The sequence below is a fragment of the Salmo salar genome, chromosome 27 (genome assembly GCF_965601325.2).
Source record: "Salmo salar chromosome 27, fSalSal1, whole genome shotgun sequence".
NCBI lineage: Eukaryota > Metazoa > Chordata > Actinopteri > Salmoniformes > Salmonidae > Salmo > Salmo salar.
In genome coordinates, this window is record NC_138317.1 from 34,282,501 (window position 1) to 34,308,755 (window position 26,255).

Here is a 26,255-nt window from a genome sequence, read left to right on the forward strand (position 1 = left end):
ACAATTTCTTTTTTGAGGTCTTGGCTGATTTCTTTTGATGTTCCCATGATGGCAAGCAAAGAGGCACCAAGTTTTAAGGTAGGCCTTGAAATACATCCACAACTCCATTTGACTCAAATTATGTCAATTAGCCTATCAGAAGCTTCTAAAGCAATGACATAATTTTCTGGAATTTTCCAAGCTGTTTAAAGGCACAGTCAACTTAGTGTATGTAAACTTCTGACCCACTGGAATTGTGATATAGTGAATTATAAGAGAAATAATCTGAATTATAAGTGAAATAATAATAGATGCCAAAACTATAGTTTGTTAACAAGAAATTTGTGGAGTGGTTGAAAAACGAGTTAATGACTCCGATCTAAGAGTATGTAAACTTCAACTGTGTTGTTGCTGTTGTTGTTGTTGTTGTCACTTAGAAATGTCCTTGTTTTTGAAAGAAAAGCTAAAAAAAAAAAAAAAATCCATTAAAATAACATCAAATTAGGCCAGCATCCCGGAGTCGCCTCTTCACTGTTGACATTGAGACTGGTGAGTTCTTTGTTTCTGGCCATTTTGAGCCTGTAATCGAACCCACAAATCCTGATGCTCCAGATACTCAACTAGTCTAAAGAAGGCCAGTTTTATTGCTTCTTTCATCAGGACAACTGTTTTCAGGTGTGCTAACATAATTGCAAAAGGGTTTTCTAATGATTAATCAGCCTTTTAAAATGATAGACTTAGATTAGCTAGATTAGCTAACACAACATGCCATTGGAACACAGGAGTGATGGTTGCTGATAAGGGATGTCTGTACGCCTATGTAGATATTCCATTAAAAATCTGCCGTTTCCAGCTACAATAGTCATTTACAACATTAACAATGTCTGCACTGTATTTCTGATCAATTTTATGTTATTTTAATGGACTTTAAAAATCAAAAAATTCTTTCAAAACAAGGACATTTCTAAGTGACCCCAAACTTTTGAACGGTAGTGTACATATGAGATGAGTAATCCGAGATATGTAAACATTCTTAAAGTGCCATTATTAAAGTGCCTAGTTCCATTTATTAAAGTGGCCAATGATATCAAGTCTGTAGGTAGGCAGCCACCTCTCTGTGTTAGTGATGGCTGTTTAGCAGTCTGATGGCCTTGAGATAGAAGCTGTTTTTCCATCTCTCGGTCCCAGCTTTGATGCACCTGTAATGACCTCGCCTTCTGGATGGAAGCGGGGTGAACAGTTAGTGGTTCGGGTTGTTATTTTCCTTGATTATCTTTTTTTCTTCGTGTGACATCGGGTGCTGTAGGTGTCCTGGAGGGCAGGTAGTTTGCCCCCGGTGATACGTTGTGCAGACCGCACCACCCTATGGAGAGCCCTGCGGTTGTGGGTGGTGCAGTTGCCGTACCAAGCGGTGATACAGCCCGACAGGATGCTCTCAATTGTGCATCTGTAAAAGTTAGTGAGGGTTTTCGGTGACAAGCCACATTTTTTTCAGCCCCCTGAGGTTGAAGAAGGGCTGTTGTGCCTTCTTCACCACACTGTGTCCGTGGACCATTTCAGTTTGTCTGTGATGTGTACGCCCAGGAACTTAAAACGTTCCACCTTCTCCACTGCTGTCCTGTGTGTGTGTGTGTGTGTGTGTGTGTGTGTGTGTGTGTGTGTGTGTGTGTGTGTGTGTGTGTGTGTGTGTGTGTGTGTGTGTGTGTGTGTGTGCCTGTCTGTCATTGCCGACTGTCTTTAGCAAGCTGGGTGTGACTAAAAGAGATGCTCTTTGGTAGAGGGAATGAGCATGTTTTATTAATTGATGATTTCTCCACATGATTTCTCACAATGACGTTCAACTTTGAATTTGCTGCCTGTCACTCACTACACGTCCTGTTCCCTTTTGTTGCAGCTCTGCCACGTTTCCCTCCAGTGCCCTCCTCTCTTTCTGTTTCTCTTCCTCCTTAATTATTCATTGTTTGTCTGCCTGTGTCTACCACCCAGGGGGAACTCTGATAGGGGTATGTGGGCACAGTTTCACAGGGCAAAGAGAATAAATCTAACTTTCAATGAGCTCTTACGAGGGATTTTCCTGTGGGTTCTTCTGTGTGAATAAAAACGACAGTACTTAGACCTACTGTGTGTGTTTGTGTGAGACACTCCCTCATGGTGTAACAGGACACTGAAAGCATGGCTAGAGCGTGGCGTGTGTGAACTGGCTTGAAGCAAGTGCTTCAATGTGTCTCTTGCGTGTGTGATGGTGTCGTAATTGTAGCGGGTGTTTCATCATGTGTGTGTCTCTGTGTCACTCCATCTCTCTCTGTGTGTGTTTCCGTCTCGTAGGCAATGATAACTCACTGTGCCTGTCTCTGTGGCCTTTGTTTCTTACACAGACTACTACCTGTCTGTCTCAGCAGGCTACTACACTAACTAAGCAGGCTACTACTACTATTACTCTGTCTCAGCAGGCTACTACTACTACTACTAACTGTCTGTCTCAGCAGGTTACTACTACTACTACTACTACTACTACTACTACTACTACTACTACTACTACTACTACTAACTGTCTGTCTCAGCAGGTTACTACTACTACTACTACTAACTGTCTGTCTCAGCAGGCTACTACTACTACTACTACTACTACCTGTCTGTCTCAGCAGGTTACTACTACTACTACTACCTGTCTGTCTCAGCAGGCTACTACTACTACTACTACTACTACTAACTGTCTGTCTCAGCAGGTTACTACTACTACTACTACTACTACTACTACTACTACTACTACTACTACTACTACTACTAACTGTCTGTCTCAGCAGGTTACTACTACTACTACTACTAACTGTCTGTCTCAGCAGGCTACTACTACTACTACCTGTCTGTCTCAGCAGGTTACTACTACTACTACTACTACTACTACTACTACTACCACCTGTCTGTCTCAGCAGGTTACTACTACTACTACTACTACTACTACTACTACCACCTGTCTGTCTCAGCAGGTTACTACTACTACTACTACTACCACCTGTCTGTCTCAGCAGGTTACTACTACTACTACTACTATTACTACTACTACAACCTGTCTGTCTCAGCAGGCTACTACACTATCTAACTAAGCAGGCTACTACTACTATTACTACTACTCTGTCTCAGCAGGTTACTACAATTACATGAAGTTGATGCAAAGAATATTTGCAGTGTTGACCCTTCTTTTTCAGGACCTCTGCAATCCGCCCTGGCATGCTGTCAATTAACTTCTGGGTCACATCCTGACTGATGGCAGCCCATTCTTGCATAATCAATGCTTGGAGTTTGTCAGAATTTGTGGGTTTTTGTTTGTCCACCCTCCTCTTGAGGATTGACCACAAGTTTTAAATGGGATTAAGGTCTGGGGAGTTTCCTGGCCATTGACCCAAAATATCGATGTTTTGTTCCCCGAGCCACTTAGTTATCACTTTTGCCCTATGGCAAGGTGCTCTATCATGCTGGAAAAGGCATTGTTCGTCACCAAACTGTTCCTGGATGGTTGGGAGAAGTTGCTCTCGGAGGATGTGTTGGTACCATTCTTTATTTATGGCTGCGTTCTTAGGCAAAATTGTGAGTGAGCCCACTCCCTTGGCTGAGAAGCTACCCCACACATGAATGGTCTCAGGATGCTTTACTGTTGGCATGACACAGGATTGATGGTAGCGCTCACCTTGTCTTCTCCGGACAAGCTTTTTTCCGGGTGTCCCAAACAATCGGAAAGGGGATTCAGAGAAAATCACTTTACCCCAGTCCTCAGCAGTCCAATCCCCGTACCTTTAGCAGAATATCAGTCTGTCCCTGATGTTTTTCCTGGAGAGAAGTGGCTTCTTTGCTGCCCTTCTTGACACCAGGTCATCCTCCAAAAGTCTTCGCCTCACTGTGCGTGCAGATGCACTCACACACTACTACGACTACTGTCTCAGCAGGTTACTACATCTACTGCTACTGTCTCAGCAGACTACTACTACTACTACTGTCTCAACAGGATACTACTACTACAACTACTGTCTCAGCAGGATACTACATGTACTACTACTGTCTTAGCAGGTTACTACTACTACTACTACTACTACTGTATCAGCAGGTTACTACATCTACTACTACTGTCTTAGCAGACTACTACTGTCTCAGCAGGTCTACTACTACTACTACTACTACTACTACTACTACTACTACTACTACTACTACTACTACTGTCTCAGCAGGCAACTACTACTACTACTACTACTACTACTGTCTCAGCAGGTTACTACATCTACTGCTACTGTCTCAGCAGACTACTACTACTGTCTCAGCATGTAACTACTACTACTACTACTACTACTACTACTACTACTGTCTCAGCAGGTTACTACATCTACTGCTACTGTCTCAGCAGACTACTACTACTACTGTCTCAGCAGGTTACTACTACTACTACCTCAGCAGGTTACTACTACTACTACTACTACTACTGTATCAGCAGGTTACTACATCTACTGCTACTGTCTTAGCAGACTACTACTACCTCAGCAGGTTACTACTACTACTACTACTACTACTACTACTACTACTACTACTACTATTATATCAGCAGGTTACTACATCTACTGCTACTGTCTCAGCAGGTTACTACTACTACTGTCTCAGCAGGTTACTACTAGTACTACTACTACTACTACTATTATATCAGCAGGTTACTACATCTACTGCTACTGTCTCAGCAGGTTACTACTACTACTACTACTACTGTCTCAGCAGGTTACTACTAGTACTACTACTACTACTACTGTCTCAGCAGGTTACTACTAGTACTACTACTACTACTACTACTGTCTCAGCAGGTTACTACTACTACTACTACCTTAGCAGGTTACTACTACTACTACTACTACTACTGTCTCAGCAGGCTACTACTACTACTACCTCAGCAGGTTACTACTACTACTACTACTACTACCTCAGCAGGCTACTACTACTACTACTACTACCTCAGCAGGCTACTACTACTACTACTACTACTACTACTACTGTCTCAGCAGGTTACTACTACTACTACTACTACTACTACTACTACTACTACTACTACTACTACTACTACTACTACTGTCTCAGCAGGTTACTACTACTACTACTACTACTGTCTCAGCAGGTAACTACTACTACTACTACCACCACCTCAGCAGGTAACTACTACTACTACCACCTCAGCAGGTAACTACTACTACTACCTCAGCAGGTAACTACTACTACTGTCTCAGCAGGTAACTGCTACTACTACTACTGTCTCAGCAGGTAACTGCTACTACTACTACTGCTATTACTACTACTACTGTCTCAGCAGGTAACAACTACTACTACTACTACTACTGTCTCAGCAGGTAACTACTACTACTACTACCACCTCAGCAGGTAACTACTACTACTACTACCACTACTACTGTCTCTGCAGGTAACTACTACTACTACTACTACTACTACTACTACTACTACTACTACTACTACTGTCTCAGCAGGTAACTACTACTACTACCACCTCAGCAGGTTACTACTACTACTACTGTCTCAACAGGTTACTACTACCACTACTACTACTACTACTACTACTACTACTACTGTCTCAGCAGGTTTCTACTACTATTACTACTACTACCTCAGCAGGTTTACTACTATTATTACTACTACTACCTCAGCAGGTTTCTACTACTACTACTACCACCTCAGCAGGTTTCTACTACTACCACCTCAGCAGGTTTCTACTACTACTACTACTACTACTACCACCTCAGCAGGTTTACTACTATTATTACTACTACTACCTCAGCAGGTTTCTACTACTACTACTACCACCTCAGCAGGTTTCTACTACTACCACCTCAGCAGGTTTCTACTACTACTACTACTACTACTACTACTACTACTACTACTACTACTACAGCAGGTTTCTACTACTACTACCACCTCATCAGGTTTCTACTACTACTACAGCAGGTTTCTACTACTACCACCACCTCAGCAGGTTTCTACTACTACTACTACTACTACCTTAGCAGGTTACTACTACTACTGTCTCAGCAGGTTACTACATCTACTACTACTGTCTCAGCAGGCTACTACTACTACTACTGTCTCAGCAGGTTACTACTACTACTACCACCTCAGCAGGTTACTACTACTACTACTACCACCTCAGCAGGTAACTACTACTACTGTCTCAGCAGGTAACTACTACTACTGTCTCAGCAGGTAACTGCTACTACTGTCTCAGCAGGTAACTGCTACTACTACTACTACTACTACTACTGTCTCAGCAGGTAACTACTACTACTGTCTCAGCAGGTAACTACTACTACTACTACTACTGTCTCAGCAGGTAACTACTACTACTACTACTACTACTACTACTGTCTCAGCAGGTAACTACTACTACTACTACTACTACTGTCTCAGCAGGTAACTACTACTACTACTACTACTGTCTCAGCAGGTAACTACTACTACTACTACTACTACTGTCTCAGCAGGTAACTACTACTACTACTACTACTGTCTCAGCAGGTAACTACTACTACTGTCTCAGCAGGTAACTACTACTACTGTCTCAGCAGGTAACTACTACTACTGTCTCAGCAGGTAACTACTACTACTGTCTCAGCAGGTAACTACTACTACTACTACTACTACTGTCTCAGCAGGTAACTACTACTACTACTACCTCAGCAGGTTACTACTACTACTACTGTCTCAACAGGTTACTACTACTACTACTACCTCAGCAGGTTACTACTACTACTACTGTCTCAACAGGTTACTACTACTACTACTACTACTACTGTCTCAACAGGTTACTACTACTACTACCTCAACAGGTTACTACCACCACTACTACTACTACTACTGTCTCAGCAGGTTTCTACTACTACTACTACTACTGTCTCAGCAGGTTTCTACTACTACTACCACCACCACCTCAGCAGGTTTACTACTATTATTACTACTACCTCAGCAGGTTTCTACTACTACTACTACTACTACCACCACCTCAGCAGGTTTCTACTACTACTACCTCAGCAGGTTTCTACTACTACTACTACTACTACCACCTCAGCAGGTTTCTACTACTACTACCACTACTACCACCTCAGCAGGTTTCTACTACTACTACTACTACTACCACCTCAGCAGGTTTCTACTACTACTACCACCTCAGCAGGTTTCTACTACTACTACCACCACCTCAGCAGGTTTCTACTACTACTACCACCTCAGCAGGTTTCTACTACTACTACCACCTCAGCAGGTTTCTACTACTACTACCTCAGCAGGTTTCTACTACTACTACTACTACTACTACTACAACAACACTGTCTCAGCAGACTACTACTACACTGTCTCAGCAGGTTGCTACAGTACTACAACTACTAGTAACTGTCTCTGTCAACAGGCCGCTTTGTTTCACAAACATGCCCTTGTTTCTGGTGCAGAAAGCAGGATATCCTGTCAGTAGTCTGTGCCAAAGGGCCGACAACAGCTCTCACAGCACTGTATTAACTCAGCCGAGGCACACAATACGCCTGCTGAGGGGACAGTAATTCTCTAAACTTTGTGTATTTATGAACTGTACCATCGTGGAAGCAGTGTTGATATGTGTGAAACGGAGCGATGCATGCTGCAGGGTGATATTTGGGATGCAAATATTACCCTATTCCCTCTATACTGCCCATACGGCTCTGGTCAAAGGTAGTGCACTATGTAGGGAATAGGGTGCAATTTGGTAGGGAATAGGGTGCCATGTGGTAGGGAATAGGGTACCATGTGGTAGGGAATAGGGTGCCATTTGGTAGGGAATAGGGTGCCATTTGGTAGGGAATAGGGTGCCATTTGGTAGGGAATAGGGTGCCATTTGGTAGGGAATAGGGTGCCATTTGGTAGGGAATAGGGTGCCATTTGGTAGGGAATAGGGTGCTATTTGGGATGCAGACAAGGTCTTACAAGTCTGGGGGGGGTAGTGTAATAAAAACAGTGACCCCAAGCTGTGAAACCAAAGGGGTTCACCAATAACAAAGTGAGTCAGCAACAATATACATTTCCTTGTCACCATCCTGAATAAAATAAATGAGTCATAGAAAACGTCTGTGTTAATCCAAAGGTGTGACTAAACAACTATAACAGCCAAATCCATATCTAATGAGCTGCACAGCCAATGCTTTTATTTCGATTTCTGTCTGTTATGTAGTTGTCTAAAAATGAATTGTTTTTTCAAAACTATTTTCAATAAACATTTATTGAATTCCAACAGTATGAGGTCTGTCATCCTTTAGGTGGTGTAACTCCATCCCACTCATTTTCCTCACAATTAAATCCCCCTGTGCAGAGATTATAATAACAATCTATTTCATAGATGACCTGTCAGGGGAAACCAAACTGGTAAACTCCTGGGTACACTGGCTGTCCTGGTATTGTGATTTATAATAATTATAATTCTGTAGTCGGAATAGGCTCAGTGCCCAGGGGGGTTAAACTCATGGGTACAGAATGGCTGTCCTGGTATTGAGATTTATAATTATTATAATTCTGTAGTCTGAATAGGCTCAGTGCCCAGCGGTGTTAGAGGGCACAGGGGGTGAGGAGGGCAGAGGAGGAGGGCCCTAAAATGAGGGCCACACCCTTCGGCCCAACACACCCTACTCCAGCCTGAGTAGCGAGTACACAACAAGAAGAGAAGACCGGGGACTCACCCGGAAACCTTGACGACAAGCAGGTAGCGAGTTCAACCCGCGGGTCCAACACGTCTTCCAACAAGTCTTCTTTCAAATCCACAACAAAACTAAGCAAAATCTCCACTAACACTAGCTAGCCACAAATACAATAAGCATCCTTCGAGGTTCAGCAGTCACAAGAACAAGGGTTTCAAACTAAACTTCACAGTGCCTCTCCTTGGGCACAGAGACAGAAAAAAGCAAAAGAGAGAGAGGTTAACAGAAGGAGGAAGTAGGCGTTTGTCTAGAGAAGAGGAAACAGGTCTGTAGCAAAATAGAACGGTGAAAAAAAGCGGAAAAATTAAAAGATGAGACAACCGTTGGAGAAACAGACTATACGCCTTGCTCACAGGAAGTTACCTCAACCTGAAAAACATTGTGTCACACAGCTATACTCTACTACTACATGTACTGGTCAGCATTCAGCTGGGTACAACAGTCGGGGAACGTTCAGATAGAAAATACATTATTTAGAATAAACATGCCTCTCTAATACGTACAATAAGGAATCACGCCAGCTCTATTCATGTCATTTCTATCTGGAACATTCCACAGTGTTTGCCTACTGAACATTACCCTGGTGTGGTGTCAACATAGTCTAGTCAGAGCTCTGAGCAGAGGGAGCCATGTTCCATTACCACTAGGGTTTCGTCCCAAACGGCATCCTATTCCCTATGTAGTGCGCTACTTTGACAAGGGCCCATCTCTAGTGCATCAGTAAGGAGGAATGCACTAGATAGAGAATAGGGTGTCATTTGGGACATAACCAAGCTCTCACTTCCACCTCTGGCTGCCCTATTGTCTCACTGATGCCATAGACTATAAGCACAACTCGCACGGTGGTGGGAGAATGAGCCAAAACCTGACAGGATCTTAACATTACAGCCTCATTGAACTAAGCGTTGGGACTGACGTCTTAGTTGGGAAGTGTCAGTGAAGCTTGACCAGACCTGGGTTCAAATGGTATTTTAAATCTTTACAAATACTTTGAGCATTTGATTGTCTACCTGGAACGTTATCATGGTGGGGTTTGCACTTTCGGGACTATTCCTTTGGTTCCATTGTGCCAGGCAAGCTCAATCAAGAGCAGATACAGTATTTGAAAGAAGACGAATGCTACTTGAACCCAGGTCTGGTGCTTACAGCTGCTTCACTGCACCCATTACAAGTGTCGGGGGCTGACGTCTTAGTTGGCCAGTGTCAGTGTGTGAAGTCTGACACACAGCATATGTTTAACCCACCGTAGGGTTAGTGAGGCCCCAACTCCCTCGAGTCCCTACTCATCTCTACCACAAAGCCAAATACTGTAGTAGTCTGTTTTCTAGCAGATTTTTACCTGGGATCAGATTCAAAGCTAACTCATCTGGCTCTCTGATTATCTGAGCTGTCAAGGCCACAGAGACCAGAGACACAGAGACACAGAGAGAGAGGTGGAGAAAGTGATGGAGAGAGAAAGAGCGAAAGAGAGAGATGGCGGAAGAGAGAGAGATTGAGGATGAGGGAGGTAGGTCAACAAGGCCTCAGAGACTAAGCAGAAAGAGAGATGGAGGAAGGGAGAGAAAGAAAGAGAAGAGGAGGCAGGTAGGTCAACAGAGCAAATGAGCTCAGCCGTTTCACATAATGTGTTTCATAAGACATCTAACATTTCACCACAATCTCTCCTTTCACAGCATTTAACACGACCACCTGTTTGACATTTACAATTGTTATTATACAATTGTCCCAGACAGAACAGATCATAGGTTGTCAGACAGGTACATATATCCCAGCTAACAAATGTTGGTTCCCAGAACATTGTGGCAGCGTTATATGTAAAACGTTAATACGTTAAAGAGAATATATAAGGGAAAGTCGCAGGAACATTCTGTGTTAGCTGGGATTTCACTACACCTTATTGGGTCATTTGTGTTTCAGCAGTTGGGGCCTACATTCAGTGCAATCCCGTGCGAGGGGGAAATCTTCTGCTATGCTAATTGACAAGACTGAGCGGTCGCGATTCACATACCGTGTAGCTACACAATTCTAGATACCACAAAACCAGAGGAGTTGCTGTCATAACATATGTTTTAGCAGGCTAACTCATTTAAAGAGCTGGAAGATCTCACTGGAGCATTTGGGTATGGAAAGCTACTCTTCTCTCAGGGTGTAGCCAGGGCTGCACACAGCAACACAGAGCCAAACTATTTTCTAAGTACACCAGCACTACTTCATCACTCCCCAAAGTACTTTTCCACACGACAGTTCTAAAAACGGCCTGCTCCCTCCTCCAGCCCTGCTCACCACAGAGCTATTGCAGAGCACTAGTTAGCCGCCGTCTCCATGGAGATGAGCCGATTATGCTAAGGAAACCAATTAGCCTACAGCAATGTACTGTACTGTTCTGTTCCTCCCAAAACTCTCCCGAGCAGAAGCCTTGGGGGGGCCTGGGAGAATAGGGGGGACTCCCCCCTCAGAAGAGTCCTTGACAGGGAAGGAATGTCACACGGTTAGGGATGCTCTGTGGGAAGATGATAAAAAAGTAACTGTGCTTCCAGAGTGGAAACACGCCCACACAACAAAAGTTCTCTAACTGCAAATACCAAGCAGCACACATAACACGGGCTTTACTAGCTAGTATGTTGTCTGTTAAAATAATACAATGGTAGCTAGTAGCTAGTAGCTGAGGGTGTTTTTGTTTAAAGAATGAGATGTGATATGATGCATCTCCCATTGGAACTCTCCCAGCCTACACATAGGCATCAGTTACCCAATCACAACATTGTTTTGGTCTATGATGAGTGTTAAATGTCAGCGTATCCTTCCGGTGTAGTTATAGTCAATCCATAACGGGGCCTCCTAACACAACATTTTATGCTCTATAATCCAACTGCTAAATCAGTGCATTTAGAGGGCTCCCGAGAGAGGCGCAGCGGTCTATGGAACTGCATCTCAGTACTAGAGGCAGCACTACAGACCCTGGTTCGATTCCAGGCTGTTATTGGGAGTCCCACAGTTGGCCCAGCGTTGTCCGGGTTAGGGGAATTCGGGGTAGGCTGTCATTGTAAATAAGAATTAGTTTAACTGACTTGCCTAGTTAAATAAAAGGTTAAATAAATGCAAAAAATTTAAAAGAGGTTGCATCCCAAACAGCACCCTATTCCCTAAGCACCCTATTCCCTACACAGTGCTCTACGGACCCTGTTCAAAAGTAGTGCACTAAATAGGAAATAAGGTGCAATTTGGGACACATTTAGAGCCTGTAGTGTACACCAACTGAAACAGACATTACATAAGATGATGTCACAGGTTGTCTCTCTAAGCAGAACATAAATGTGCAGTGTTCAAACCCAGATCCCTTTAGATTTAAAAATAATATGCCATCTCTGATTACATAAGGCAATATCTCTCAACAGGGATGTCAGGGCTATGAGCTTTAAACATAACAGTGGAGCTCAATTAGGAGTTTGTAGACTGAAAGGCCTTCCTGCTGCCAGACAGTCACAGAGGATGATGAACTGATGGAGAGAGTGTTAGAGGACAGGGAAAGAGAGAGGGGGGCGTAGGGAGATGGGGAGAGAGAGAAATAAAGAGAGAGGGGGAGATATAGGGAGAGAGTGGGTGTAGGGATAGAGAGAGATAGTTTATTTATTTTCCCTTTTGTACTTTAACTATTTGCACATCGTTAAAATACTGTACAGTATATAGACATAATGACATTTGAAATGTGTCTATTCTTCTGAAACTTGAGAGTAATGTTTGCTGTTCACTTTTGATTGTTTATTTCACTTTTGTTTATTATCTAGTTCACTTGCTTTGGCAACGTAAACATATGTTTCCCATGCCAATAAAGCCCTTTGAAATGAAATCGAATTGGGGGGGGCAGAGCGAGAGCAGGAGACAGACAGGACTCACAGGCTTCAGTGAGTCACTCTGACTGTGTGACCTTCTGCTGCAGGGCTCATCAGCTCAGCAGGCAACACAAACCAGGTCTCTCTCACACACGCACAGACACACACTTTACAGTAGAATATTTTTACTACTGATTTTGATTACTGCATTGTTGGAAAAGAGCGTGAAAGAAAGGCATTTCACTGTACTTGTGCACGTGACAATAACACTTAAAACTCAGACACAAACACTGTGGGCAGAAGGCCAATCAGAACAGCCAGCAAGGGGGTTAACTTAAGACACAGCCAAAGCACAAATTTGTGTGCGCGTGTGAAAGAGTGAAAATCAAGTGTCTTGAATAGGGCTGTTGCGGTGACCGCATTACCGCCCCACACCGGCGGTCACGAGTCATGAAGGCAGTCAAATTCCACGTAGTCACGGTAATTAGGCTTCTCCAAGCTCTGATGCTGCTCATGGTCATTAGTAGCCTACCAAACTTGCTAACTGCCTGGTACTCAGCACTCTATTGTCCCTCTAATCACTCTGACATCAATGCAAATGTAATTGAAAAGTCTAATCAAATACTTCATGAGAGCCCATGAGCTCATGTTGCGTAACATTTCTATAGGCTATGCAATTGTGTGAGAAAACAGAGTGATGGCCTCTACTAAAAAAAGGAGGATCCCATCAGCTTCCTATAGGCTAGGCCTACTATATTTATTTCTCAACTTTCCTAATATTAACCTGTTGGTGCTAGGGGGCAGTATTTTCACGGCTGGATAAAAAAAACGTTCCCGATTTAATCTGGTTACTAATCCTACCCAGTAACTAGAATATGCATATACTTATTATATATGGATAGAAAACACCCTAAAGTTTCTAAAACTGTTTGAATGGTGTCTGAGTATAACAGAACTCATTTGGCAGGCAAAACCCTGAGACATTTTCTGACAGGAAGTGGATACCTGATGTGTTGAATTACCTTTAAGCCTATGCCATTGAAACACACAGGGGCTGATTAATGTTTTGGCACTTCCTATTGCTTCCACTAGATGTCACCAGCCTTTACAAAGTGTTTTGAGTCTTCTACTTTGAGATCTGACCGAACAAGAGCCTTGGAACGGTGATGGCCGATTAGACTCTGGCGCGCGAGGTCATGTTGGGTACCCTCGTTCCAATACGTTTTAAAAGAGAATGCATTCGTCCACCTTGAATATTATTCATGTTCTGGTTAAAAAAGGCACTAATGATTTATGCTATACAACGTTTGACATGTTTGAACGAACGTAAATATATTTTTTCCCCTCGTTCATGAAGTGAAGTCCGGCGGGCTTAGATCATGTGCTAACAACACGGAGCTTTTTGGACATAAATGATGAGCTTTTTTGAACAAAACTACATTCGTTATGGACCTGGGATTCCTGGAAGTGACATCTGATGAAGAGAATCAAAGGTAATGGATTATTTACATAGTATTTTCGATCTCTCCAACATGGCCGTTTGTCTGTATCGCAAAGCGTATTTTTCTGGGCGCAGTGCTCAGATTATTGCAAAGTGTGATTTCCCAGTAAGGTTATTTTTAAATCTGGCAAGTCGATTGCGTTCAAGAGATGTAAATCTATAATTCTTTAAATGACAATATAATATTTTACCAATGTTTTCTAATTTTAATTATTTAATTTGTGGTGCTGACTTGACTGCCGGTTATTGAAGGGAAATGATTTCCTGAACATCAACGCCATAGTAAAACGCTGTTTTTGGATATAAATATGAACTTGATAGAACTAAAAATGCATGCATTGTCTAACATAATGTCCTAGGAGTGTCATCTGATGGAGATTGTCAAAGGTTAGTGCATCATTTTAGCTGGTTTTATGGTTTTGGTGACGCCTGTCTTTGAATTGACAAAACATTACACACAGCTATTGTCAATGTACTCTCCTAACATAATCTAACTTTATGCTTTCGCCGTAAAACCTTTTTGAAATCGTACAACGTGGTTAGATTAAGGAGATGTTTATCTTTCAAAGGGTGTAAGATAGTTGTATGTTTGAAAAATTTGAATTTTGACATTTATTTGGTTTCAAATTTGCCGCTCTTGAAATGCACCTGCTGTTGATAGGGTGCACCACGGGTGGCACGCTAGCGTCCCACATAGCCCCAAGAGGTTAAGCTGATTGCTTATATTTACAACTGGATTATTGCCTACCTGGCTGACAGGTAAATGAATCACGGTAAAACGGTCCTCCTGTCACGCCCTGACCTGAGAGCTTTTTTTATGTCTCTATTTAGGTTTGGTCAGGGTGTGATTTGGGTGGGCATTCTATGTCCTTTTTTCTATGCTTTGTATTTCTTTGTTTTGGCCTGGTATGGCTCTCAATCATGGACAGCTGTACATCGTTGTCGCTGATTGGGAGTCATACTTAGGCAGCCTGTTTTCCTTTGGGGTTTGTGGGTGGTTAATTTCTGTTTAGTGTTTTGTTATACCTGACAGAACTGTTTGGCTGTCATTTTCTTGTTTTGTTCAAAGTGTCTCGATTAAAATTAAATATGAGCACTCAACACGCTGTGCCTTGGTCTGCTTCTTTAGACAGCCGTTACACCTCAATCAGCTTTTTAAGTGCATAGATGACATGTATTTTTCCCCGCTGCCCCTTTCAAGACAGGTGCATGATAATGGTCCATTCTAAATCAAAACAAATGTCACACATACTGTATATTATTTAGTATTAAGTAAAGACAATATTAAATCAAGAATGGTCTGATGGGTGAAAATATTAGCCTATCACTTGTGAATGATATAAACTCAGAAAAAAAACAAACGTCCCCTTTTCAGGACAATGTCTTTCAAAGATAATTACTAGAAATCCAAATAACTTCACAGATCTTCATTGTAAAGGGTTTAAACACCGTTTCCCATGCTTGTTCAATGAACCATGAACAATTAACGACTGTTCCACAGGTGCATGTTCATTAAGACACTAACAGCTTACAGACGGTAGGCAATTAAGGTCACAGTTATGAAAACTTAGAACACTAAAGAGGCCTTTCTACTGACTCTGAAAAACACCAAAAGAAAGATGCCCAGGGTCCCTGCTCATCTGTGTGAACATGCCTTAGGCATGCTGCAAGGAGGCGCATGAGGACTGCAGATGTGGCTAGGGCAATAAATTGCAATGTCCGTACTGTGAGACGCCTAAGACAGTGCTAAAGGGAGACAGGACGGACAGCTGATCATCCTCGCAGTGGCAGATCACGTGTAACAACACCTGCACAAGATCGGCACATCCGAACATCACACCTGCGGGACAGGTACAGGATGGCAACAACAACTGCTGAGTTACACCAGGAACGCACAATCCCTCCATCAGTGCTCAGACTGCCCACAATAGGCTGAGAGAGGCTGGACAGAGGGCTTGTAGGCCTGTTGTAAGGCAGGTCCTCACCAGACATCACCGGTAACAACGTTGCCTATGGGCACAAACCCACCATCGCTGGACCAGACAGGACTGGCAAGAATTGCTCTTCACTGACGAGTCGCGGTTTTGTCTCACCAGGGGTGATGGTCGGATTTGCGTTTATCGTCGAAGGAATGAGCGTTACACCAAGGCCTGTACTCTGGAGCGGGATTTATTTGGAGGTGGAGGGTCCGTCATGGTCTGGGGCGGTGTGTCACAGCATCATCGCACTGAGCTTGTTGTCATTGCAGGCAATCTCAACGCTGTGCTTTACAAGAAAGACATCCTCCTCCCTCGTGGTACCCTTCCTGCAGGCTCATCCTGACATGACCCTCCAGCATGACAATGCCACCAGCCATACTGCTCGTTCTCTGCGTGATTTCCTGCAAGACAGGAATGTCAGTGTTCTGCCATGGCCAGCGAAGAGCCCAGATCTCAATGCAATTGAGCACGTCTGGGACCTGTTGGATCGGAGGGTGAAGGCTAGGGCCATTCCCCCCAGAAATGTCGAGAACTTGCAGGTGCCTTGGTGGAAGAGTGGGGTAACATCTCACAGCAAGAACTGGAAAATCTGGTGCAGTCCATGAGGGGGAGATGCACTGCAGTACTGTTACTTTTGACCCCCCCCCCCCCCTTTGTTCATGGACACATTATTCAATTTTTATTAGTCACATGACTGTGGAACTTGTTCCATTTATGTCTCAGTTGTTGAATCTTATGTTCATACAAATATTTACACGTTAAGTTTGCTGAAAATAAACGCAGTTGACAGTGAGATGACGTTTCTTTTTTGCTGAGTTTATTACCACTTGTGAATGATACCAAGCATAAGAAAGCCATTTTTTGTGACTTTTTCAAATCATAGTTGCACACCCCATGTAGCCTAGCCCATAGGCCTATATGTTTTTATAAGGTTTGTATCACAACTAAAGTGGCCAAAAAACTTCTTAAAATTAAGCACATTAATCCGCTTTACAAGAGGTTTAGAGTCTAACTGGCATACATAAGCAGCGCGTGAGTTTCAAGTTTGGGGAAGATAATTCACCATAGAAATGCACCTTTATAGTAAAAGGATTACGTTCATAATCGCATTTGCAGTCACTTTTGATAATGTTATTTTCAAGCTAATGGAACATTCACGCTTATAGCCTGCTACCATGTGCGCATTGCTGCGCTTATAATGTGAAGAAACAGCCTAATAGTTTATACATTTTTAAGCTAAACGTTCTGATCTGTTGTGTCAGCCACATTGCGTACATTTTTTTGTTTTTTTATGCTAGTGGTTGAATTAATTTGCGATCTATTGCATCCCACTGTTTATTTATTTCTTGCACAGAATAGGTCGACTTTTGTACTATGGGGGACAGTAGATTGACATAGGCTTGTGCTTTTGCTATTCGTTAGGCCTACTTATCTTGTTGGCTGACGAAAAGTGAATGTGGACAATTTTTCCAATATCTTCAATATGCACCTCGGAATTGGATAAGGACGCGCACAGTTGCATCCCCGATGTGTCTGTCTTCAATTGTAGCCTGTGAGAAAGATCCGATCATGTGATGGAGAGCGCACAGCACTCAGGGAGAAAGGCACAACAAAGGCATGGATTTTTTTAGGGTGCATTACGGCCACAAACGGGATGCCGCCGTGGAATTCTAGGCATTATCAAGTGCTTGTCAAATCGTGAATGAGAGACTAATGAAGTGTGTACAGCCTGCGCAAAAAACAGAGCAGAGCTCATGCCTTTCAAGCAACTTTTTTCAAATCATCATTAGGAGTCGTATCATGCACACTTAAAATGTATTAAAAATCTAAACATATGGCCCAACGTTTGTAGAACAACTAAAGTTACATTAATAACTCTAATCTTGTCTGCTAAATGAACTAGTGTAGCCCACAGCCATTTGGCATACCCACATCAGGATCTAACATAAGGACAACTCAGCGTATGCTATTCTGTTCTTCTGAAATAGACTACATTTTCTTCATATCATGCTTCTTTAGACCTGTCTAAAATAAATAATGGATTTATTGTGAAGGTGTAGGCTATATAACATGGATTTATTATACACTGCTCAAAAAAATAAAGGGAACACTTAAACAACACAATGTAACTCCAAGTCAATCACACTTCTGTGAAATCAAATTGTCCACTTAGGAAGCAACACTGATTGACAATAAATTTCACATGCTGTTGTGCCAATGGAATAGACAACAGGTGGAAATTATAGGCAATTAGCAAGACACCCCCAATAAAGGAGTGGTTCTGCAGGTGGTGACCACAGACCACTTCTCAGTTCCTATGCTTCCTGGCTGATGTTTTGGTCACTTTTGAATGCTGGCGGTGCTTTCACTCTAGTGGTAGCATGAGACGGAGTCTACAACCCACACAAGTGGCTCAGGTAGTGCAGCTCATCCAGGATGGCACATCAATGCGAGCTGTGGCAAGAAGGTTTGCTGTGTCTGTCAGCGTAGGGTCCAGAGCATGGAGGCGCTACCAGGAGACAGGCCAGTACATCAGGAGACGTGGAGGAGGCTGTAGGAGGGCAACAACCCAGCAGCAGGACCGCTACCTCCGCCTTTGTGCAAGGAGGAGCACTGCCAGAGCCCTGCAAAATGACCTCCAGCAGGCCACAAATGTGCATGTGTCTGCTCAAACGGTCAGAAACAGACTCCATGAGGGTGGTATGAGGGCCCGACGTCCACAGGTGGGGGTTGTGCTTACAGCCCAACACCGTGCAGGACGTTTGGCATTTGCCAGAGAACACCAAGATTGGCAAATTCGCCACTGGCGCCCTGTGCTCTTCACAGATGAAAGCAGGTTCACACTGAGCACGTGACAGACGTGACAGAGTCTGGAGACGCCGTGGAGAACGTTCTGCTGCAACATCCTCCAGCATGACCGGTTTGGCGGTGGGTCAGTCATGGTGTGGGGTGGCATTTCTTTGGGGGGCCGCACAGCCCTTCATGTGGCTGGAGTGTGTCAGCAGTTCCTGCAAGAGGAAGGCATTGATGCTATGGACTGGCGCGCCCGTTCCCCAGACCTGAATCCAATTGAGCACATCTGGGATATCATGTCTCGCTCCATCCACCAACGCCACGTTGCACCACAGACTGTCCAGGAGTTGGCGGATGCTTTAGTCCAGGTCTGGGAGGAGATCCCTCAGGAGACCATCCGCCACCTCATCAGGAGCATGCCCAGGCGTTGTAGGGAGGTCATACAGGCACGTGGAGGCCACACACACACTACTGAGCCTCATTTTGACTTGTTTTAAGGACATTACATCAAAGTTGGATCAGCCTGTAGTATGGTTTTCCACTTTAATTTTGAGTGGGACTCCAAATCCAGACCTCCATGGGTTGATAAATTGGATTTCCATTGATTATTTTTGTGTGATTTTGTTGTCAGCACATTCAACTATGTAAAGAAAAAAGTATTTAATAAGATTATTTCATTCATTCAGATCTAGGATGTGTTATTTTAGTGTTCCCTTTATTTTTTTGAGCAGTGTACTTTTTAAAATGTAGATGTTCCAAAGGTCTGCATCAGTGGCTTGTAGGCTGTGTGGAAGCCAGATGCTAAATGTGTTTGTTAATTAACGTGAGACCGACAGTTATTTGCTTGACAATCGCCGACCACCACAGCCCTAGTCTCGAACAATGAGCGCTATGCATGAATCTGAGGCAAATCTGACTCAGTCACCAGTGTCTGTCAAACCCAATAAAGACTTGTACGGAGTAGGTGAGAAAGAAACAAACCAACTAGGGCTTGGAGAGGGGACAATAATATTCTCACCACATTTACTGAAACGCAAAATGGACGGCTCTTATTTGTAGAGGGAAGGAGTACAACATCAAACGCCTCGGCCCGTAGCGTGTACAGACGTTACAAGGATTTTATCAAAAGCAACTCTGGATCTCACACTTAATAATACCTCAAGTTTAGCTTTAGGGAACACTATCAAAAGGACCCTTTTAAGGAACACTGTCAAAAGGACCCTTACTTTCCTCTTCCAATTTCACAGGATTAGGGAAGAGACCTCGGTCTGACCTTCTACAGAACAAGATTGTATGGACTGTATATAAATCAAACCCAATTCTGATAACAGTGGTTTCTATATCCAAAATGATCTCCACTTATCCAGGGAGAGATGGAGGGGATAAACCAACCAAATGATGCTGTCAGTGACCGTTTCCCCAGAAGACTCCAGCCTCCAGGGCTCATCCCAAATTGTAGCCTATTCCATATATAGTGCACTACTTTTGACAAGGGCCCATAGGAGCTGTAGTCAAAGTAGTACACCATGTAGGGAATAGGGTGCTATTTGGGATACTCCCAGAAGATTCAAGGCTATCGTGGCTCTTGGCTAACAGTGATGTGTAATCAACATAGCTGGGAGAGTAGTGAAGGGGCTTGGAAAGTAGGTCCAGCATGTTTGAGGAGGAGCAGCTCGGGGATATGGAAAGTGAGCTCTTATCACACAGCACGACCACCAGCAGGCCTATCTGGATCTCATCACGGGGGTCTAGAGTTTTTCCTACTCAGGTCAGGAAAAAAAATAAATCTGGGTCCTCAAAAAAGACAAAATTAAATATTTCAACAACAAAAAAAGACATTGAGCTACAGTATATTGCCCTTGTAGAAAATGGGGTTTACACACATCTGAATACTATCAAGAGGACCGCGTTTATTAGCCTCATAGGGCCTGAGGATGCCAAGGCAGTAGATGACTACTGTATGAGGCCTGGATTTTATGAGTCTCACTGTAATGCTTTATAATGTGTTTGACCTCAATTAAACTCACTCTACCATGTCCCCATACTGCTGCTAGATCAGTTAGGCCCTGAAAACACAATACCCCTCACTCTACCATGTCTCCACACTGCTGAGGTTAGGCCCTGAACACACAACACCCCTGTGCCATCCGTTTCTAAACAAAGGAAAGCCATAATAGCAGAATAAAAATGTGCTTTCTACTATGTCGCTATAGGTGTGAAAACCATAGCACAGATGTTTAATATCAAGTCATTTAAAAGTACATTGCTGTTTTAGAGACTTGAGTAGCACTTGTGTTTCTTGTTCTCTCAGTCTCAACAACATCAGGTGGAACACCATCAAGTGGAACATCATCAGGTGGAACAACTTGACAAGGAACAACATGAGCACTTGAGGGGGAAACATGGAAAGTGGTAGTGACTTTCCTGACCCACTCTTCCTCTTGAGGGGTATTCATCAAACCTCGCTGACTTTTGCTCCTGCAGGGCATCCTCCAAGGGGGGCGAGCCACCCGGAAAATTTAAATGCACGCTCGGCTCGACCCTTCTTCTTTGAGAGGGTGGGAAGAGGGGGTGGGACCACACAGCACACAAAAGCACTCCTGGTTCACGTGACCTACAGTAGGCCTGGAATGAATGGGGCATTTTGGTTGGTCTGTGGAGGGAGTCATGGGAACAGGGGACTATTTCTATTGTCCTTTCAGGGGAGGAGGACACGGGTGGTGGTATGTAGAGGTGGGATAGGCGTAGGAATATCAGGAATGACCAACAGCAGAAAAACCTCCATTCATTAGGAGAAAACCACTACCATAGTGGAGTGACCATGGCCGATCATGATCTCTCTCTCATCCCACTCCCTCTAGTGCAGTGCTTCAATAAGTGGGCGGCTTTTCTGATGAGTGCAGAAAAAAAACAGTTTAAATTTTTTTTTTTAAATGAACATATTCCATTAATAAACCCTTAATGACACAGATAAGCTTATGAAACACTGGTTCCATTGGGGGAAAAAAACAATGCATTAAGTAACCTGTCCAACAGCACTATTTGAACATTGTGCAATCAGTGCGTGTAACTGTAGGGCAAAATCAATACTACCCTCTCTCTACAGTGGTGCCTCAGCCTCTACTTTCACTTTATCTGGCACACACAGCTCAGTGCTAGCAGAAACCATGTAGGCTAGTCCATAGGACTGATTGTCCTGGTAGAATCCACTGTTTAGCTGCCAATTGTGATGTTTCTATATATTTGGCTGTATTCTGTGGCTTCCCGTATGATTCAGAATTTGCTCAAATTGATCTGTAATTTAAGATTTCTTTATACAAAAAGCATTACAAGTATATTGGCGTCTTGATTTTGTCCAAAGTAATGGTTAGCAAAATGTGGTAAATTGATGAAGCACACTTTCTTTAAATCACAATGTCAACCTGTTTTGACATGGTATTGTTATTTTTAGATGTACAGTACCAGACAAAAGTTTGGACACACCTACTCATTCAAGGGTTTTTCTTTATTTTTTATATTTTCTACATTGTAGAATAATAGTGAAGACATCAAAACTATCAAATAACATAGTGGAATAATGTGGAAACCAAAAAAGTGTTATACAAATCAAAAAAATATTTTATTTTTGAGATTCTTCGAAGTGGCCACCCTTTGCACACACTTGGCATTCTCTCAACCAGCTTCATGAGCTAGTCACCTGGAATGTATTTCAATTAACAAGTGTGCCTTGTTAAAAGTAAATTTGTGGAATTTCTTTCCTTCTTAATGCTTTTGAGCTAATCAGTTGTGTTGTGACAAGGTAGGGGTGGTATACAAAAGATGCAGAAGATAGCCCTATTTGGTAAAAGACCAAGTCTATATTATGTCAAGAACAGCTCAAATAAACAAAGACAAACGACAGTCCATCTTTACTTCAAGACATGAAGATCAGTCAATCCAGAGAATTTCATGAATTTGGAAAGTTTTCAAGCTCCGTCACAAAAACCATCAAGCGCTATGATGAAACTGGCTCTCATGAGGACCGCCACAGGAAAGAAATACCCAGAGTTACCTCTGCTGCAGAAGATAAGTTCATTGGAGGAGTTAACAGGCTCAGAAATTGCAGCCCAAATAAATGCTTCAACTCAAATCTTATTGGTCGCATATTCGTGTTTAGAAGGTGTTATTGTGGGTGTAGCGAAATGCTTGCATAGTTAAAGTAACAGACACATCTCAACAACTGTTCAGAAGAAACTGCGTGAATCAGGGCTTCATTGTCGAATTGCTGCAAAGAAACCACTACTAAAGGACACCAATAAGAAGAAGAGACTTGCTTGGGCCAAGAAACACGAGCAATGGACAGTAGACCAGTGGAAATCTGTCCTTTGGTCTGATGAGTCCAAATTTGATTTTTGGTTGCACCCGCCATGCCTTTGTGAAACGCAGTGTAGGTGAACGGATGATCTCCGCATGTGTGGTTCCCACCGTGAAGCATGGAGGAGGTGGTGTGATGGTGTGGGGGTGCTTTGCTGGTGACGCTGCCTGTGGTTTATTTAGAATTCAAGGCACACTTACCCAGCATGGCTACCACAGCATTCTGCAGCGATCCGCCATCCCATCTGGTTTGCGCTTAGTGGGACTGTCATTTGTTTTTCAACAGGACAATGACCCAACACATCTCCAGGCTGTGTAAGGGCTATTTTACCAAGAAGGAGAGTGATGGAATGCTGCATCAGATAACCTGGCATCCACAATCACCTGACCTCAACCAAATTGAGATGGTTGAGTTGGATTGCAGAGTGAAGGAAAAGCAGGCAACAAGTGCTCAGCATATGTGGGAACTCCTTCAAAACTGTTAGAAAAGCATTCCAGGTGAAGCTGGTTGAGAGAATGCCAAGAGTGTGCAAAGCTGTCACCAAGGCAAAGGGTGGTTACTTTGAAGAATCTCCCCTTTTTTAAAAAAAAAACACTTTTTTTGGTTACTACATGATTCCATGTGTTTTTTCATAGTTTTGATGTCTTCACTATTATTCTACAAATGTAGAAAATAGTCCAAATAAAGAAAAACCCTTGAAATGAATAGGTGTGTCCAAACGTTTAACTGGTACTGTATATATTAGGTATTTTGATTGTTTTCAGTGTATTTTGAACCCTTTCAGACAATGCGACTAATCACGATAAAAAAGTGTGCACTAAAATTACACCAATTTAACTGATTAACTCTGACAGCCCTACTAATAGCTGATGTACTCTAAGCAAGTAAGCCTTGTCCGAGCCAGAACGGCCCATATGGAGGAGCCCATCTCCTGTTGCTGGAGCGTGAGGCAACTTGATCTACAAGTACACCCCCTTGACATGACGCTAGTAATAACTGTACAATAACAAAAATAGTTAGGTATAAGCAATGGTTCTATCATATCACCTTCAACCAACTAGCCATGTTACAGAGATTTCTTCAAGGAAGGGAAGAAGGATGTATTGTTAAACACAGCCTGATTCTGAATAGGATGTTAAAAACAAAAATGAGAGATGCCACTTCCTCAAATGGCTAAAATGACTCGACAGACCGCAGAGAAAACCCTGATGCTCGTAGTCTATCATTACTTATTCCACTGTGGTGAACTGCAGGATGCAGCTCGAAAAGGCCAAACCAGAAGTAGAAATGGTCGCTCAAACTCTTTTCGAAACAGAGAGAGACAAACTCTTTTCGAAACAGAGAGAGACAAACTCTTTTCGAAACAGAGAGAGACAAACTCTTTTCGAAACAGAGAGAGACAAACTCTTTTCGAAACAGAGAGAGACAAACTCTTTTCGAAACAGAGAGAGACAAACTCTTTTCGAAACAGAGAGAGACAAACTCTTTTCGAAACAGAGAGAGACAAACTCTTTTCGAAACAGAGAGAGACAAACTCTTTTCGAAACAGAGAGAGACAAACTCTTTTCGAAACAGAGAGAGACAAACTCTTTTCGAAACAGAGAGAGACAAACTCTTTTCGAAACAGAGAGAGACAAACTCTTTTCGAAACAGAGAGAGACAAACTCTTTTCGAAACTGAGAGAGACAAACTCTTTTCGAAACTGAGAGAGACAAACTCTTTTCGAAACAGAGAGAGACAAACTCTTTTCGAAACAGAGAGAGACAAACTCTTTTCGAAACTGAGAGAGACAAACTCTTTTCGAAACTGAGAGACAAACTTTTCGAAACAGAGAGAGAAACTCTTTACGAAACTGCTTAGAAAACTGTTGAATGCAACATTTAGCATTTTGTTCGTGGGATGTAGCCTAGCCTATGAACAGCAAGCAGAAGATCATACATGGCCCAATGAAAAAAAATGTCACCCATCAAGTCTTTTCGTATAGTATTTATATTGGTGCTAACAAGAGGCAAAAGGCTTACAGTTCTGTGAAGTAAATAAAGCAGATCCTAAGTCAATGAGTTTGAGTTCATAATCACTTGCCATTCAGAAAGCAATAGCCTGCTTAACTCACTGAGCCAAAGTCAATATGGGCTTATTACAGCACCCCGGTTTCTCATTGGGTTATCTCCGTCAGTTCATCCACTAGGGCTGGCAATTGCCAGGAACCTCATAATACGACATTATCATGATACTTAGGTGCCGATACGATATGTAATGTGATTCTTACGTTTGGCTCACAATTTAAAAATATGGAGAACAAGCTATAGGATGAAAAATACCAGAGTTTTGGCACATGTACAGCCAACTAGAGCTATCAAAAGTTACCTATATGTACACTATCGTTCAAAAGTTTGGGGTCACTTAGAAATGTCCTTGTTTTTCAAAGAAAAATAACATCAAATTGATCAGAAATACAGTGTAGACATTGTTAATATTGTAAATGACTATTGTAGCTGGAAACGGCAGATTTTTTTTTATGTAATATCTACATAGGCATACAGAAGCCCATTATCAGCAACCATCACTCCTGTGTTCCAATGACACATTGTGTTAGCTAATCCAAGTTGATCATTTGAAAAGGCAAACTGATCACAGTGTCTAGTTTGTGTCTAGACTGAGAAACAGACACCTCACAAGTCCTCAACTGGCAGCTTCATTAAATGGTACCCGTAAAACACCAGTCTCAACGTCAACAGTGAAGAGGCGACTCCGGGATGCTGGCCTTATGGCTTTTTCTTTGCCACTCTGCCTAGAAGGCCAGCATCCCGGAGTCGCCTCTTCACTGTTGACGTTGAGACTGGTGTTTTGCGGGTACTATTTAATAAAGCTGCCATTTGAGGACTTGTGAGGCGTCTGTTTCTCAAACTAGACACTAATGTACTTGTCCTTTTGCTCAGTTGTGTACCAGGGCCTCCTACTCTTTCTATTCTGGTTAGAGTCAGTTTGCGCTGTTCTGTGAAGGGAGTAGTACACAGCGTTGTACGAGATCTTCAGTTTCTTGGCAATTTCTCGCATGGAATTGCCTTA

General features: G+C 42.8%; 1 protein-coding gene across 5 annotated transcripts in view; it reads right to left on the reverse strand.

Moving 5' to 3' along the window:
- Window positions 1-26,255, reverse strand: part of elmo1 (engulfment and cell motility 1 (ced-12 homolog, C. elegans)) — a 178,936-nt gene that overhangs the window by 135,177 nt on the left and 17,504 nt on the right. For 3 of the 5 annotated variants that reach the window (XM_045709172.2, XM_045709171.2, XM_014178477.3), the window contains exon 1: window positions 8,712-8,948. The exons of 1 other annotated variant lie outside the window; for it this stretch is intronic. The gene's annotated coding sequence lies outside the window, so the exon portion shown is untranslated. 5 annotated transcript variants of the gene reach the window in all.